This window comes from Brassica oleracea, chromosome C8, assembly GCF_000695525.1.
Source record: "Brassica oleracea var. oleracea cultivar TO1000 chromosome C8, BOL, whole genome shotgun sequence".
Classification (NCBI taxonomy): Eukaryota; Viridiplantae; Streptophyta; class Magnoliopsida; order Brassicales; family Brassicaceae; genus Brassica; species Brassica oleracea.
In genome coordinates this window covers 3,302,935-3,315,235 of record NC_027755.1, presented here as the reverse complement: position 1 = coordinate 3,315,235, position 12,301 = coordinate 3,302,935, and the positions used below count along the sequence as shown (strand labels likewise).

Here is a 12,301-nt window from a genome sequence, read left to right as displayed (position 1 = left end):
TTATAATTTGCTTGGTCGATAATTTTTAATTTAATTTATTTTATTTTAGATTTAAAATAAAAAATCTAGAACCAATTACTATCACTTGCCAAAAATCTATATTATATTTCAAATACTGATTTATGATGAAATTATATAAAGAATATTAACGCTTGATTAATTCTTTTTTATATTTATAAACTACATAATATAATGAATGGAACTTTTTAAACTTTTTATTATTTTAATTATATCTAAAATAAAAGACAAGTCTAAAACTAATTACTATCACTTGCCATAATAACCCAAATGATATTAAAATAATAATTAATGGTAGTTAATTTTCAAAAATATAGAAAGTGTAATAATATTTGATCAATTATTTTTATATTTAAACAATACATATAATAATGAATATAAAACAATTTATAGAAATCGATATAACGATTTCATATTCATATAGAAATATAGTCGTATCTATAATAATTACTAATCTATTATAATGTCCATATATGTTTTATAAATAATTAGGTTTTTAAGATTGGAAGGATTATATTTAACGGATCATGTGAGAATTTTGATTAAAAAATGTTAATATAGTGAATAAGTTAATGTTATGACTGAAAAGAATTCTAAGATGGATTTTTGTTTCATTGATTGTAAGTTTTATATTACTATTTAGAGAGAGAAATAAATATTAGGCAAAATTATGTAAAAAATTAGGAAAACATTAGCAAAAATTTAATAGAAAAAATGAAATGATGACAAAAAAATAAGAAGAGGCTGAAGAAGATGCATAATATATGTTGGAGAAGTTAATGTGATAATTACATATATAATTTTACAAATATTTGATATTACTAAATATTCATCACTTATTTTTACATCAAATTTATAGAAAATTTAAAATTGATTTTCAAACTAATTGAAGTTAAAAATTATATTTTTAATGTTTCTAATTATTATTCAAAATTTACGACATTATATACATAATATATATTTTCTTACAATATTTATATCCGCGAATTCGCGGGCAACCACCTAGTAATATATTACCTAATCATGCACACTCTAAGTTAAAATACTTAACTTTAACATATTACTAGATTAAGACCCGCGCCTTGTGCAAAATGAGCATTACATATAAAAATTATTTTATGTATTATATGCTTTTATATATTATAAAATAATAAATATATATTGAATAATAAAAGTCAGTAACTATTACATATATAATTAAATTGGTGCGATCATATAAATCAATTTTATTAATCTAAACAATATTTTGTTTTCTATTTGATAGGATATATAATTAAATCTAAACGATATTAACATACATAATATATTTTAAATATTAATGTTTATTAAATGATGTTTTCTACACATGATTTTTTTGATCATTTGTAGCATTTATAGCAAAATCTTTAAATTACTGATGACAAAATTTTCATGGTGGGATTAATAGTTTTAGTAATTTATAATTTAAAAAAAAATTAAGTTGTCAATGTTTGTTCAAAACTATTATCAAAGAAAAATGTTCAACGTAAAATTCAAAATTAAAATATTTATGTATTTTATATGGTATATAGTTTAATTTAAAATGCTATTTATATGGTATATAGTTTAATTTAAAATTATATATATATATATATATATATATATATATATATATCTTTTAATCTTAATAATTAATTAAATTAGTCGTTTTATTTGTATGATTTTGTAATCATTTGTATTTTGTCATAACAAAAAAATTTAAACATGCATCGCAAAATTTGAATGTGAGACTTTTGACAGTTTTAGTAATTTATAGTTATTTTTTAAAATTCAAAATATAACATATACAAAAAATCTAAAGATCACAAAATTTGAATGCGAAACTTTTAACAGTTTTAGTAATTTATAATCATTTTTAAAAATTCAAAATATAACATATACAAAAAAATTAAATTTTATTATATGGTTAATGTGGTTGTTTAATTTATGTTAATAATTTAAAATTAAACAAATATGATAGAAGATACACTAATGTTTTATCAATTCTTTATTATTCAAAATCATTAATTGTCATATATACTACTTTAGCCACATTAGGCAATTCCGTAACTTTTATTTAAGGAAATAATAAAGAACATTAATAATGAATTTATGGTGAGTTTAATAAAAAGCTTATTATATAATTAGATGGACCAACATATTTCTCTAATGATTCTAAGAATCATTCTGGTGATGACACGTTGCTACAAAAAAAAGTTGTAATGTTTCTCAATTAGTATATATGGGATTTTATTTGTTAAATGAATTAATATATACTCCATCCGTATCACTTTAAGTGGTGTTTAAGAATTTTTTTTCTGTTTGAAAATATTTGTTATTCTCGCTATTCTAGATAGAATTTAATAACATTTGAATTTTGTTACCAATTACAAAATACTGTCATTTTTTTTATTGGTTAAACTAGTTTCATTTAATGATATTTTTATGTAACCAATGTAAATTGTATAAAAGTTTGTATTTTCTTAATCCTTGTGCAAAAACCTTAAAAACCAGTTATATTGATACATAGAGAGTATGTAGTTAATAAAAATACAATAAAATTTACATACCATTTCATCTGCTAGGTGTTTTGTTTCAACGAATGAAGTAACTTAACTTGAACTCGTCATGTGGTTTTGTAGAGTTTGACATTCTTAGAAGAGTAAAAGCTGTTTTGGTAGATATATTTAGGTTGTTCTGTGAATAAGATTGTGCTTTCACGCCGTGTAAATGATACATATATTTATATTGGTTGGTAGAGGGTTTATGGGTTTAAATAAATCTATACAAAAAAATATCAAACTTGATTTACATGTTTGTTAAAAAGAATCTATATTATAATAAATCACTTTTTGCTCTCTCCTAAACCTGTCCACGTGTGCATCTTTGTGGGCCTCACAATTATTTTTTTTTTCTTTTTTTTTTCTTTCTGTCGAGTCGGCTGCGATCTGTAACCTTTAGGCTTCGAAATATTTTTTTTAGGGATTCATTGTTATCGTTCTTTGTCTCTTCCACTTCTCCGTCTCCGTTAATCTTTGACTCTAGAGACAATGGATGCTTCTCCAACTCTTAGCATCCCCTATCATTCAATGGATTTCTCTTAATTTTTCGCAAAAAGCAATCGTTTCAAAGCGAAAGGCAGAGAGAAAACGTTAACGGCAGAGCCCGACCCCTTCTTATTCTTCGTGAAAAAGCTTCTGAAGCCTAGAAAAAGGAAGCATCTTTATATTAAATCTACGAGATTTTTCATCAGGTAAATGACCCTAAAGCGAGCTTCTTTCACGTCTTCCCTTTTCATCGTCTCATCGTTCCAGCTCCATATCTATCACCCTCCCCCATTCTCTGTTCATCTCAAAGGTCAATTTCCTCTACCTCTATCTCTCTTTGGGCCATTCAATTGTGTTCCGGTGATTGAAGAAATTTTCGCTGTATGCTTCTCAGGCCGGAAACGCTCTTGATGCTGCAGAGCGTATTAGCCGTGAAGCTGAACGCCGAGGCTGTCCTGCGTCTATTGTCTCCAACGACGAATTCGACTCGGTATGTGAGATGTTGTTGTGAATCAATTTGATTTCTTACTCTGTTCTGAAGATTGTTTGCTTCAGATTTTAATATCAAGGAAACCGTGACAATTCCTCTGTTTGATCAATTAGAACCGATGATTTTTGTAATCAGCTCTTAGATTTGAGCGGTTCTATTGATTGAATTTCGAGTAAACTTATAAAAGTATTTTCCTTTATAACTTAATTCTTATTCAAAAAGTTGCCATATTTTTTTCTCCAGAGTTCCTTACCTCATGAGGACGCTATTCTTTTTGTTGTATCCACTACAGGGCAAGGAGACTCTCCAGATTCTTTTAAGGTTTGTTGTCAATTTTCAAATCACTGAAGGAGTTTTGGAGGTTTCTTCTTCAAAGAAACTTGGGAAACTCTTGGTTGCAACGAGTTTGCTTTGCAGTGTTTGGGCTAGGTGATTCAGGTTACCAGAAGTACAATGTAAGTGCATCTGCCACATTATGTAATCTGTTTCACATTCTTCTCAACATACATTTTATTTCTGGTTATGTTTTGATGTATTCATCAATATGAAAGAAAAAAGTAGGCTTTACTGAGGAATAAGTATACTAGCTAACTAAAGATTCCCACAACCAGAAATCTTAAGATGTGTCTGAATTATTGTTCTCTGCCAAAAATATTCATGACATTATTTCTTCTGATGGTTTTAGTTTGTAACAAAGAAGCTAGACAAAAGATTACTAGATCTTGGGGCCACAACCATCATCGAGAAAGGTCTAGGAGATGATCAACACCCATCATGGTATGGAACGGTATATTATTGAGGAAAATAATGATTCTGTAAAATTTGATCTTCCCTTTATTCTTTTGTAGCACATGAACCATTTGATCAGTGGAAAATATAGTATCCACGTTTTTTCCTGCTGCTTGTTTTGTACTATATGTCTAAGTGTTTGAATACTAAATTTTTGGTTTTGGTGTTTTCTTTATTTTTGAGGTATGAAGCAATATGTTGTCTTTGTGGAGTATTTTATATCAAATCAAGCCCATATACTTTCCTAATGGTCCAGAAGTGGTGATTCTTGACATATTTGTTGATTGGTGTTATTTGAGAAGGATCATTGATTACTCCCTGAAAAAAAACTCGAGCTTTCAGATTACCGGAATTAATACATCGTTTTACTTCAATCGATGGGGTGAGATTCTTCTTCCAATCTCTGTGTTAGGCCTTATGCATATTCTATTGGTGGTATTTGATTTATTCTGATTTTGAGATTCTTCACATGATAGATAAGCCTTAGTAAAGATTGTTTTGCATGTATTCAGACAAGAAGTTTTGAACTGAAAAAAAAAACAATAGCTGGTAGGTAGGGAAAAATAAAGAAGTTTGTGTGGGGTTTTGTAACAGAGCAGTGGCTGCGTGGCTTGCTACAGAGAACCCAGATCAACTAAAACTTCTCTAAATGATCCACTTTCCAATTCTGTAGCTCAAACGGTTAAGAAACCGAGCGTCTCTGAAAAATTCTGGTCAACAAGCACATTTGATATGGACAACATCACCTTTCCTTCTCAAGGAGGAAGCATATCATCCAGCTAGACTTTTGAATCTCAATCTGCTTCCAGAAACTCAAATCCCCTGCCTGAGTTTGTAAACCAAGGTTAACTTTCTTCCCTTTGGATTCGTGGTGTGTTATGGGGATGGGTTATATATGTGTGTGTTTGCAGGCCTTCTTCTTTGGAATCAGACAAGTGAGCTTTGTGTGGGAAAAGAAAGACCTAATACAACCCACCGGATCACAATCAAGGATCCAAGATAAAGTGAGTGGCCTCATTATACACACATTATTGTCTCCTCAAGAAAAAAAAAGCTAATGCTAAAGGACTGAACACACCTTTTTAACATTTTTATGTGATTTAAACATCAGTTGGAACGCAGCATCGTATGATAGCCTTAAGAACGCTGAAGTAATGAGTCCACTGATCATCGTCTCCCATTGTCCCGTAAGTACACAAAATAACTCACTTTTCCAATAACTTTCCTCCATGACATCCTTAATAATAAGTTTATAAAATTACATAACAGCATGATGGAGGTCTACTTTTCTTTATGGGACGAAGCTGCATCAATGTTTAGGGGTCTCCTTAATTCAGGGGATAGAACTTAATCTGTCAATGTGGTCACAAGTGTGATCCCAAAAAAATTGGAGGTAGCTTACATATTTAAACTTTAAAATTAGCTTAAACCAATAGTTGACAAAGAGACCCCCATATGTTGATGCAGCAATAATTATTATTGTCTATGTTTTTAATTGGAATAAAAACATATCAATATATGATTTTCATGATTTTATCAGTATATGTTTTTAAGGAGATTACTTTTTTTTACAAAAGTTGAGGAGATTTACTTTAAGTATCATAGCCGTACCCATATTTCTTTTTTTAGCATATGCATATAATTGTATTTGGCAAACACATAAGTGGGACATCCTTCAAAATAGATTTTGCTTCAAAGGTGTGTTCTCTATGATATCAAAGCCACCGAAACATTTTGCTTATATTGAAAGGGTCATCTTTCATGTGCAGGAGCTGCATTATGGAATGGTGCAGTGAGAAGCAAGAATGCCCATTTTGTCGTACACCCAACACTCACTCGAGTTTATTTTGTTTGTACAACTCTGATTTTTAAGCTCAACTGAAGATCAACAAGGACACAACGGTGCAAAAAAACATGAAAAGCAAAGGAACCCACACCAGCTTCTTTAGTGACAACTTGGGACAATAACATATTCTACAAGAATGACATCTGTTTTGTCTTAAGACATGGAAGTAAGATCATCAAGTACTGAGAAAACACCAAGAGAGATTTGAGGGTTGATTATGTTATGAATTAAAATAGTGTTCACGACCCCGCGCAAGCCTCTGCCCCTAGTATATTGTAATATACAAGTCTAATAAGTATTTCTTTTAAGTATCTTGATAAGTATATTTGGTAAAGTCAATAAAAATAGATATGAATAATGAAACTTGATTTTCACGTTTTATGCTGAGAATATGCAAATTTTAAAGATAAATTTATCATTCCTTTTAATAGATTATCATATATTGTAAGGTAAGATGATATATTTTGATCTGTTTCTATAAAACAATATAGAATTAGGATGTTTATAAATAGGAATATTAGTATATGGATATTCAAAGCAATGATTAGTTAATGAATATGCTAGATAGTAAAGGAATATAGAGATTGTTCTTGTTGTATGATATCAATTTGGTTAATTTCATACCGAGAAATAGAAATTGCATTTGGATTATTGCTTCAAAAATTTGCTATGTTAAAGAAGTATGATAACACTGTTCATGTTCTATTGTTATTCATTGTTACTATGTTCTCGTAAATTTTAGTGTTACAGTGTAAGTATTCTTTTGTGTTGTTCTTTTTTTCAAAATTAGTTTGACATTATTTGCTATCCGAAACAATGACGCCAGAATACAAGAGTTTTTTTCCATTACTTTATTAATATTTCAAAGGGATTTTATTAGGTGATTTAGTAATAATGTCAAAAAATAACTAAACTAATGAGTAAAGAGAGAATGACAACTCTCATATTGGTCTCTTAACATTATGTTGAGTCTTTTCGCAGAGAGACTATTATCGATATTTCTACTATCTCTCTCATATTTTTCTTTTTTCTTGATAATATTATTGACAAGAGACTCTCTCATATTACTATCACTGCAGGTGCTCTTAAACTTCTAGTAATATTTTTTTTTTGTTTGCTAAATTGTAAATATCATATCTTAATGAAAGTTAAGATTTTACAAGATGTGATTAACAACTAGAAGACCTCAAAACTTGTTTCCACAAGCAAAAAAAGTAAAAACATGGAAACAAAATCAATCAATACTTTAGTCGTTCTGCGTTGGAGCGAACATGACCAAAAGTAATGATACAAACTTGAGAAGTCCGAGCGAGAAGACAAGCCGAGACAGGTTTAAAGGGAGAGGACCGAAGACTAGTGAACGAGAAAGCACAACACTCACAAGAAGCTGATTCATCTGGCTACCTAAACAATTTGTCATCTCTCAAAAGAACAAACACAAGCCCGCTCAAAGACTACCCTCAAGGTCCGAGTTGGGACACAGTCTGAGCCAAGATCCGACGAAAGACATGACAACACTAACCACATAAGCTTAATAGCGCTCAACTTCCTCAACCACGCTCGTCCTCTAAACCGGTGAAGAGAAACGGGCAGCATCACCACTTCTGAGCCTTACTACCTCCTCTAGGAACAAAGTGAAACCCTGAACACCAAGAAAACGAAGAGCCTCCACCTCCACTACCCGTATCAGCTGAACCTACAATCAAAACCCAGACCAACAAGCAACGCCAAATCCGACACAAAGGAGGGATGAGGAGCTAATTAAAGCTACACTCAATAGCAAACACCTAAGCTTGACCCATGGAGAGACGAACAAGCCGCCTCCAATCCTCAGTCTGAAGTCCCGAGACCACGAGCTTGTAGTGGAGCACACCCAAAAGACCCTTGACAGATAAGACAACTTTCACAGCGACAATTTGAACCAAACCGTTAGGGTTTTGCGGTGGACGGAGAGGCGGCACAAGATCTGGTGAGGAGAGGCTGCGAAGATGCGGTACAGTCGCTTGAAGCACCAGCATCTGAGCTCTCTTAGCACGGCGAGTCCTTCAATCGAAGAGATGGAGAACGCTAGTCAAGACCAGAAGCAGAGCGCTGATTCACCGACCGGACCAATGACGGAGTAGGAGATGGACATATGGGAGCGACAGTGGCCCTCTCACAACGCCGAGAGGCGCCGGAGAGACGAGTTGAAAACAACGGCGGCGGCTCTCGAGACGAAGGGTTTCAGAGAGAGATGTTAGGGCGCGTGGGTGGCACGCCCGTTTTCTATCTTGATGTGTGTGTTTCTAGTAATATATTTTCAGGTAAAAGATTCTAGATCCGCATAACATTTTTCCATTTTTCTAGATTTTCGCACGTGTTAGAAAATCCAAGTAAAGTTTTGAGTTATAATTGAATTGATGTCAAATATAACATTGATCATATTTTTTTTGGTCTTAGTTGGCACTACTGAAATTGTTAGGATCGAAATAGATCATTTTCGTGGTCTTAAACAATTTACTTTTATAGGTTTGAGCACCCCTACCCTGATACCTTAGATATAATCTGTTTAGTTATGTTTATTTGTGTTAACTGATTATGTTTCTTCTTAGATAAACATACTGGGGCAATTTTTTTCTCCCAAACCCATCAGCCCTCGTCAAACATTTTTGGTGAGATCCTCGCTTCTCCGGCGGTCGGCGCTCCACGCCGTCGCCTGGAGAACCTCTCCTAAGTCTCATTTATCGTTGTTTGTTTTTCTAAGATGTTTTGATGTTTTTTTTTTGTTGTCCGGCTTTAGGGGTGAACATGTCTCGTTCTCTGTGTTGTTTCTTCAGTTACTCTGGTCTAATGAAGGTTGTTGTGGAGTATCACAGCTAGAGCGATTTGGTTGAATGTTCTTACCTTCCTCATGAACTTTTCTGCTATGATGATGGAGGTTCCGGATCTTTCGATCGACGGAGTGGCTAGCCCGCTTGTCCACTTGATATCATAGATCCAGTTTCAATATCTTGATTTCTCGGCTGTGTTCGGTGTGTCGTATGCACATCAGAGCTTTGGCTTGTGTTGTTTCCTTAGTGTTTTGGTTGTCTTTTGGTCGGGCATCCGGCAGATCTTACGGCATGGAACGAAGGATGGTTATGGAGCTTAAAGACTGCCTTCTTCTCTGGCCATCGTAAGTATGTGTCTCCACTTGAGCAGATGGTGATGTTTCGATCCTAAGCCATGATGCTTCTCGCATGATGCAAAGGCTGTTTTTCCAGCCTTTTTGGGTCCATTCATGGTTTCCTGAAGTTGAAAGTGTTGAGATTTTCAGTATTATTGGAGTAGTGTGTCCACTATCATATTATTTTTCATGGTCTTTGGCACATACTGGATTTTCATTCTCCTTTGTTGTAACAAACTGGTGGGATTAACTTCTCTGAGACTGAACCTTTTTAAAAGCAAAGTTCTTTTCAAGCCACTAATGTGGAAAAAGAAGAGCCAAACGCAGTTTAGAGAGTTAAAAGTCATGGTTTAGCAACAAATGAGATAATATCAGTTTTAGAAATTGTCAATGCTCTCTTGACGAGTTTCCATTGCAGAGACGGTGTAAAATTTCAATCCTTGATAGTTGAAGAAGCACTAGCCTCTCCTCCAGGCTTCTATTAGAACACATACCATCATGAAACTGTTGTCTTCGTTGTGTGTGTAGAGCGTTTATGTTTCCTTGAATTGGATGGCTTTTTGTTATATCATCTTATGACATACCTATTCGTATGGTTTTATGCTTTGTTTTTTTTGTAATACTCTACTACTAGGTAGAGACCCGCGCCTTGCGCGGGATGAAAATCTTATTAAAAATCTTGAACCTCTCTTTCAAAGCCGTCTTCGATATTTTCCCATTCACCTGCAACCCTTCTTGATTCATACATTGCAACACTTTCCCCCAAGTCTCTCTCTGGTATCTCTTGTGGTACTGTCTAAGCTCCGTTGATCTTTTCCTCGTCCACGCGTGTCCCATCAAGTCTCTTATCTCTGTAGAGCCTTTGATCTTTTGAAGAATGTATCTCCCGTTGTTCATTAGGAAGATAGATCGTAGTGATGGGTCTCTGTACAGTGCCAATTTAATCTCGAGGTTTGAGTCGAGCAGTTCCATTACTCTAATCATTTGTCTAGCGAAAGCTGACGTTTTGTACTCCTCGTCGTCTTCTCGTTGGTTTCTTTCTGGTACTGGTTCTGTTTCGTCTGTCTCAGCCTTCTCATAGTGTTGGAACACTTGGTCTAGAGTGTCTTTGTACTCACATGCCTCTTTGAGGTAGTTCATTGTGTAACTGGATGAACGCCTCCGCTTGGAACAGGTGTTCTTCCGATATCGGTTTTGATCGAGTTCTCTAGCTCTCCAAATATAGTCACTGCTGCTTCTCCTAGCCTCGTCTGAGCTAACTTAATCTCATGGATTAGATCAGAATCAGATTCTTCAACCGCAGGAACCAACTCTCATAGCGTTTCGTACATGTCAAGGAACTTGAAAGGCTTCCCCGAAGATCGTTTTGTGAGGACCACGACACCTGATAAATCTAGGAACCGGATTGTTACTGCGGAGACCAAGCCTGTGAAGAGGCGTTTACGAAGCGGGGCGTGATCTTGTTGTTGGATCAAATTCTCAAGCCCATTGGCATAAACAACATTGACTAAAGTTGTGTGAAAAGAAATGTAATGGGCTACGTAATTAGACAAGCCCATCATATTTGAAATGTCAAAATGACATTATGAAGAAGTCCCACATCGGGGAGACACAAGAAGAATGAATTGTATATATATGTGCACTTACTTAACCTTGTTTAAATGGTTCAGAGAGAGAGGATAGCCCCCACGCGCGCGCCGCCGCAGTCCGGCCGGCTCGGCGTGGGCGTGGGCGTGGGTCTTGGGTCTTGGGTCTTGGTGGAGGGCCTCTGGCCCAATAAGAATATTCTTTTTGAACCAAGTTAAGCTCAACATTTTGCCATTTAAATTCTCAAAAACAACATGCATTTTATTTTGAAACGACAAACAGTTTGTCTAGAAAATAAAAACGTCATGCAGTTTATCCTCTCAAAATTTTTTTAACGAGTTAAGAGAGAGTCTTGGGGAATAAGTTTCGTAACTCAACTTCCCTCGATCTCCGCGAGATTTTCGCCCACGTGCAGCAGCTGTTGCGGGAAGTGGGTTTTCTCCGTCTCTTTAAATATCGCCTCTTCTCTTCTTCATTTCTTAACGTTTTTCACAATAAAAACCAGCAAATCCTATAGCGTAAGTCTAGAGAGTGTTTCGTAGAAATATTAGTTCGTTAGAGGTTCTTCACGAGTGCCGCGTGATAACCTATTGTGGTTTTATCTTGGGACTCCTATTCGTACAGATCCGTCGCACTAACGGAGCGAATATTAAGAGTTAAGGAAAGAGATTCGTCTCGCCTCCATGGTTTCGTTTTCGTTAGGTTTCGAATCTTCTATATATTTTCCTTAACATCGTATATATTATATCGTTTCTTTTGATCCGGTTTTCCCGCTTCCACAATCTTAACTCTTATTTCGCTTTCTATCTAAAGCGTTTGATCGGATTGAAAAACGATCTATTAAAACACGTTTTGGAACCGTGTTTGCGATTTGCTTTCTAGCACTTCCGCGAAACGTTTGTAATTTATATCATAAACGATTTGCGTTTTGATCTGTAGCACTACCGAAAAACGTTTATTCATATACGATTCATACAAACCTGTTATGGTTTCATTCAAACAATGTTTGCGATTTGCTATATGCTTATCCGTGAAACGTTGCTATTTGCTTTATAGCCCTTCCGCGAAACGTTTCTTATTTGTTTCATAACACTTTTCGGATTGCTTTCTACACTACAAGAAAACACATGCTTTACGAGGAAATTTAACGAGGAAAAACAATCCTCGTAAATTTACGTCGATTTTACGAGAAACTTACGTGGAAAACTAAAGTCATCGTTATTTCCTCGTAATGTAACGACAGAAGCATTTCGTCGTAAAGTGGATGTAATTTGACGAGTATTTTACGAGGAAATACTATTTCCTCGTAAATACGACGTAAACTTCGCGTGTTATTTACGAGGAAATAGTTTACGTGTATTTAGCGAGGAAATTTTGAATCC

General features: G+C 34.2%; 1 long non-coding RNA gene across 8 annotated transcripts; it reads left to right on the top strand.

Annotated features, from left to right (window-relative positions):
- The first annotated feature begins 2,984 nt into the window (after positions 1-2,984).
- Positions 2,985-6,500, top strand: LOC106307741. 8 transcript variants are annotated; one of them, XR_001263385.1, is made up of 10 exons: positions 2,985-3,372; positions 3,457-3,552; positions 3,845-4,007; positions 4,238-4,329; positions 4,644-4,723; positions 4,936-5,185; positions 5,253-5,345; positions 5,453-5,528; positions 5,611-5,734; positions 6,111-6,500. It is a non-coding gene; the product is annotated as an uncharacterized LOC106307741 (long non-coding RNA). The 8 variants fall into 8 exon arrangements; XR_001263384.1 differs by having other exon boundaries at positions 4,641-4,723; XR_001263382.1 differs by having other exon boundaries at positions 4,533-4,723.
- The last annotated feature ends 5,801 nt before the right edge of the window (positions 6,501-12,301 follow it).